This window comes from Dipodomys ordii, unplaced genomic scaffold, assembly GCF_000151885.1.
Source record: "Dipodomys ordii isolate 6190 unplaced genomic scaffold, Dord_2.0 Scaffold19, whole genome shotgun sequence".
In the NCBI taxonomy this organism is placed as follows: Eukaryota; Metazoa; Chordata; class Mammalia; order Rodentia; family Heteromyidae; genus Dipodomys; species Dipodomys ordii.
This window is the reverse complement of record NW_012267235.1, coordinates 321,277-327,163: the sequence shown is the minus strand read 5'-3', so window position 1 is coordinate 327,163 and position 5,887 is coordinate 321,277. Positions and strand designations below refer to the sequence as shown.

The following is a 5,887-nucleotide window of genomic DNA, read 5'->3' as shown; positions in this document are numbered from 1 at the left end:
TGCCTGAGGCCCTGGGTTCAATTCCTCAGCACCACATAAGCAAAAAGAAAAAAGCCGGAAGTGGCACTGTGGCTCAAGTGGTAGAGTGCTAGCTTTGAGCTGAAGAGCTGAGTGAGGGACAGACAGATAGATAGATAGATATACATACCCACATTAAATTCTTAATAGGAATTTTCATCACATTCTGTTAAATAATAAAATACCCTAATTCTTAAGTCATGACTTTATTAGCAGTTATGCTATTTCAATATCTCTCCTAACAAATTTCAATTTAAAGCATATTTGTCCTGTTTGTTGGGAGAATTTTATCTTAGAGAATAATATACCCCAACCAGGTGCCAGTGGCTCATGCCTGTAATCCTAGCCACTCAGGAGGCTGAGATCTGAGGATCGTGATTCAAAGCCAGCCAGGGCAGGAAAGTCTGAGACTCTTATGTCCAATTAACCACCAGAAAACCAGAGGTGGCGCTGTGGCTCAAGTGGTAGAGTGCTAGCCTTGAGCTAAGGAGCTCAGGGACAGCACCCCTGGCCCAGCGTTCATGACCTGCGACCCACAAAAAAATAATGTACCCAACCCAAAAATATTAGGGAAGAAAGGAGTATCAAATATCTTTAGAAGTTGAAAACACAGATCTTAAACCAAGACTCTCCGCTCTAAAAAAAAAAAAAAAAACAGACCCAGCTACTGGGCAAGCTGGGGCAAGAAGATTGTAATTTCAAGGTCTAGCCTGGGGTAATGTATTGAGATCATTTCAAAAGTAAATAAAAATACTGGGGATGCAGATCAGTGACATCATCTCAGTCCCTGGTTTATTAGATGGCCTAGGTTCAACCCTCCTGTTTCACAGTTGTTGTTGTTGTTTTTAAGACAGCCAGAGAGGCACAGGGACAGACAGGCAAGGGATGTAGCTCAATGGTAAGAGAATTTGCATAGCAGGTTAAAGACCTTGGGCGTTTGATCCCCAGTACCTGCCCTCCCCCAGCAAAAAAAGACACGAAAAATAAAAGAGAAGAAAACATAACTCTTAGCTGACGCCATGGAAAAAATTACAAAGAAATATTCAGGAATGTGGCTCGGTGGTAGAGAGCTTGCTTAGCATGCATGAAGTCCTGGGTTTGATACCTCAGTACCACATAAACAGAAAAAGCCAGAAGTGGTGCTGTGGCTCAAGTGGTAGAGTGCTAGCCTTAAGCAAAAGCAATTCAGGGACAGTGCCCAGGTCCTGAGTTCAAGCCCCAGGACTTGCAAAAAATAAAAAGTAAATAAAAATATTCCCTATCTATGGGGTTGGGAAGGTGGCTTAGTGGTAGAACACTTGCCTTGCATGCATGAGGCCCTGGGTTCGATTCCTCAGCACCACATAAGCAAAAAAAAAAAAAAAAATATATATATATATATATATATATATATATATATTCCCTATCTATATTGTCAGAGAAACATTATAACAAGTTAGTCTCTGCTTTAAGCCAGAAGAATCAATGCCCAGGCTGGTAGCTCATGGCTGTAATACTTGCTACTCAGGCGGCTATGATATGAGAACCAGGGTTCAAAGCCAGACAAAGTGGAAAAGTCCATGGGTTTATCTCCAATTACCACCAAAAAGCTGGAAGTGGAGGTGTGGCTCAAGTGGTAAAGCTCCAGCTGTGAGTGAAAAAGCCAAAAGGCCCTGAGTTCAAGCCCCAGTATAGAAACAAAAAACAAAACAAAATTAACTCTCCAAGAAAGATGAAAATAATCTAAATAAAAAGCAAGAGAAGATGGTTATACACTGTGAATGTCCTAAAGGCCACTGAATCGTTCATCTTAAAACGGTTTTTATAAAAATTTCATCTCAAAAACTTTTGCATATTTTTAAAATAAAGTGTACCCAACATTTGCCAGATACAAGAATAGCCATATTTTCTAAATTCAGGAAGGTGAAAACTGATGCCTTGACTAAAAGGTTCAGAAAGCATGGTCAGGATGAAGCCAAAGAAAATATAATTTGCTAAGAAAAATTATTCTTATAGTACCTGCCTAGTAAGCACTGAGTTCCTGAACCCTAGGAGGACCTGAGTTCAAACCTCCAATACCATCAAATAAAAAATCTAAAATATTAATAATTTACTGAAGCACCTCAAGAATAAAAGTTCTTCTGAGAGACAAGAGAAGTAATGTTCCTCAGAAGAGCCTAGAATAGAAATAAAGCCGTAATAGAATTTGAACTCTACTACCTTTCTACCAAATCAAACCCAAACCTGAAAAGTACTCCCTGGCTGTTCTGACTGATGGATTGTATGCACTAGGGACATTGTTAAACAATAAAGCTGCCCCAGTCAAAGCACATAATCACTTATTTGTCCTAGCACAAAGTGTGATGTCACTATATTTCACAGAAGGTTGTCCTGGACAGGATTATATATCTAGATTTAACATAACCTAGTTTCTGCCAAATATAGGTTGTGAAAGTCCCTCCTCTCCTTCAATTCCGTCCTCCATCCAGTTCCCCAATGAGAAACAAGATTAACAGTTTAGTAGTATAAATTAAAAAAAAATAGTGTCTTAATTTCAAATGGCTCTGGTAAATTGTCCATTTTTGCACATAAGCCCATCTTTACACAGTTCAGTGGTCACAGTAAGAAACTGCCCAAAGTCAGGCAAATAGTAAAGCAACTTTTTATTACAAGTCTTAAAGGTGTTAAGCTCATTTTCATTCAAATATTCAGTAACAAAGACCAATGGCATCTTCCAAGTATTATTTAGTTCATCAGAAATCATCAAACATTTTACAGCTAACAATCTTTTATTTAAACATGACTATAAGTTATTGTTAATATAGTATCATTCTGAAAAAAGGGCTCAACAGTTTCACATCCAACTGTTAATAAAATACCAAGCCAGCCTGAGAAGACTGCGTCCTGTCTAAATACTCCTTACTTCACTGAGTTAAAATCTGTCCCTCAATTGTGATAATCTAAAATAGTGATCTTTTAAAAAAGAAAAAAAATCACATAGGAGAAATGAACCTGCTTGAGTCTCTTAAAATGTTTGCTTTATATTAATTTTATCACCCAACTTCCAGGGGGCCTGTCGCAGGACACACTATCCTTTCTGGTTCTCCAGGAGTTCTAGTTGTTAAGATACCTGAAATGGCTCTCACCTTGCCACCAGCTTAGTCATCACTGGAAAGTGTTCCTGGGTTTCTTGTACAGCTGCTTTCTATTATTACTTTGCAAGTGCACCCTGAGGCTAAGCAATAGAACTGTACAAGGAAGGTAATTAATAATTTAAATTGTTCCATATTGACACCGCCTTCTTTCTTAGTCATCCAACCTTTCTGAGCAAATAACATTTTCTTTACTCTTCCTTTTAAACCACAACCGTTACAACAGTGTTAGGCAGTTAAAAAAGCGCTTTTCTTTCTAAATGTCAAAAGTCTAATGACGGACCAGCCCACATTTCCCAGTACTTCGTAACGAAGCCGAGTGAATGAGTTCAATAAAAGCCAAATTGAGAAGTGTTTTGAAAACAAACCAGCACACATTCTCCGAATGCAAATTTGGGGAAAAAAAACAAAAACAGGAAATTCTAGTTTCTTTACTTCTAATGGAATCTAAAGCCTTTCCCAAACTAGTCAGTTACTGCGAGACCCGGAGGGGGGGGGGGGGAGGAGGAGGGGGGAAGGAAGAAAAAGAAAAAGACATCCTCCACTCTCCTTTCGGGTCAATTATGGAGGTTAGTTCTGGCCAGGCTCGAGGTGTCAAGGAAGCCCTCTTCCTTACCCCAGACGATCACAGACCCTCGGGGTGTATTCTTCATCCCCTTATCAGATAGCAAAGAGACAGGGGTGCCTCCAAACCTCAAGTTCTGGGGGCAAAGGGTTGGGGACCCCTTTTTTCCCCCTTCTGTTCGCTGGACACCTCCCTGTCCCTCGGGAACCACCCGGAAAGGGGAAGGGCTGCCCTCGGCCTCCACTCTGGCCTCGACCCGCCACACCCCTGGCCTCCGCCCTCCGGCCGAGAAAGCCCCAACTCGGAAGCCCACTCTTCCCTCCAGAGCACCCCCAGCCCCCGCGGCCACCCTGAGCACTCCCTCCCTGCTCCGACCCGGGCGGCAGGCAGCGGGGACGGCCCCCTGCCGACCTTCCTCCTCACAACGGTCACCCCGACGCTGCCCCCATCCTCAACCGTCTCGTTTCCAGGCTCCAGCCCCGCCCGGTCAGCGGCCCAGCCCCCGGGGCTCCCCTTCCTTCCCATCAATTAGGGACACACCCCAAAAACAGCCGCCCGAAACTCACCAGGGGCGAGGGCGGGGGTGGCGGCAGCAGTCGGAGAGCACAGCCTGGGAGCAGTTGTAATGGTTTCCTGCCCGTCACGATTCTTTCTTTAGGTCTACACTGCGCAAAACCCAATTTGCCAGGCACAAAGATGGTAGGCCGGAAACCTTAACGTCAGAGAGCCTCGCCGCGCGACGTCATCGAGGTGCGCGGGAGAACCAGGAGGCGGTTACCTGGGAGATGAAGGGAGGATTTCACTTTTGGCTTAGGGGCCTATACCTGGACCCCTGAGCCCAGAGGAAGCTCAGTGGTTGTCACACACACACACACACACACGCAAAGAAATTGAGATGGCATCAGATCTCAGTTCAAATCCATTCCCTCAATGATGACACAGCCCAGGACGACACACACACACACACACACACACACACACACACACACACACGTGCAAAGAAATTGAGATGGCATCAGATCTCAGTTCAAATCCCTGCCCTGAGTGCCTCCACAACCTCTTGAAGTCTAAATGTTACAAAATAAAATCCGTAGCTTACAGGTTTTTTTTCCAAAACGATCTGGAAACTGGAGAAAGGCTGATGAATGAAACTGTCATGTAAATGAAACTGTCCCTAAAATTCAAAGGTGTACTGTTAGAGAGCAAGGGGTAGATTGCCCCCGTATTTGCATTTTTGCCTATCAACTCTGTGAGAGCAGAAAAGTTTATGCATTAAATCATTCTCAGGAAAGTAATGACATGTTAAAATTTCCTATGACATATGTGTGTGTGTATATATATATATATATATATATATATATATTCTGGGTATCGGTTTACAAACAGTTGCCTTTTAATTGTATTTTCCAACTTTAAGGAATATATATATATATACATTTTATTTTCTAAATATACCATCAATTCAAAATCTTTTCAACTTTGTCTTGTTGGATGTGTGTGTGTGTCTCTCTCTCTCTCCTGGATGTTGATTTATAAAACAGTCTTGCTGGGTAGCCTAGGCTGGATTTGAACTCTAAATTGTCCTGCCTTAGCTTCTCAAGTGCTGGGCTTTATCTTTTAATTTTTCTAAATTTTATACTTTTAATCCTATATATGCAAAAGTACTGACATTTAAAATAATTATATATTGTTTAAATTCTGCATTCTTTTTACTAAGTACTTTCATCAATGTATTATATTTATATTTTATTTTTAATTTTTTTTGTTGGTTGTGGGGGCTGAACTCTGGGCCTGGGTGCTGTCGGTCCCTCATCTCTTCAGCTCAAGGCTAGCACCCTACCACTTGAGCCACAGTGCCACTTCCAGCTTTTTTTTCCTGCTTATGTGGTGCTGAGGAATTGAACCCAAGGACTCATGCATGGCAAGGCAAGTGCTCTACCAGAGCCAACTTCCCAGCCCCTAGTTTTATATTTTATGTTAGAGAGAGAGAGATGAGTCTCACGGGCCTGGTGCTGGTGGCTCACTCCTGTAATTCTAGCTACTCAAAAGGCTGAGATCTGAAGATCTCAGTTCAAAGCCAGCCCCGGCAGGAAAGTCCAAGAGACTGTTTTTGTTTTTTTCTGGCCCAGTCGTGGGCCTGGGCACTGTCCCTCAGCTCTTCAGCTCAAGGCTG

The 5,887-nt window shown here is 42.5% G+C and overlaps 1 protein-coding gene across 2 annotated transcripts in view; it reads right to left on the bottom strand.

The window, feature by feature from the left end:
* The window catches only part of Ap2b1 (adaptor-related protein complex 2, beta 1 subunit), a 118,257-nt gene extending 113,845 nt beyond the window's left edge, over positions 1 to 4,412 (bottom strand). For both annotated transcript variants that reach the window (XM_013013332.1, XM_013013333.1), the window contains exon 1: positions 4,281 to 4,412. The gene's annotated coding sequence lies outside the window, so the exon portion shown is untranslated. The remainder of the gene's footprint in view (positions 1 to 4,280) is intronic.
* Between the last annotated feature and the right edge of the window lie 1,475 nt (positions 4,413 to 5,887).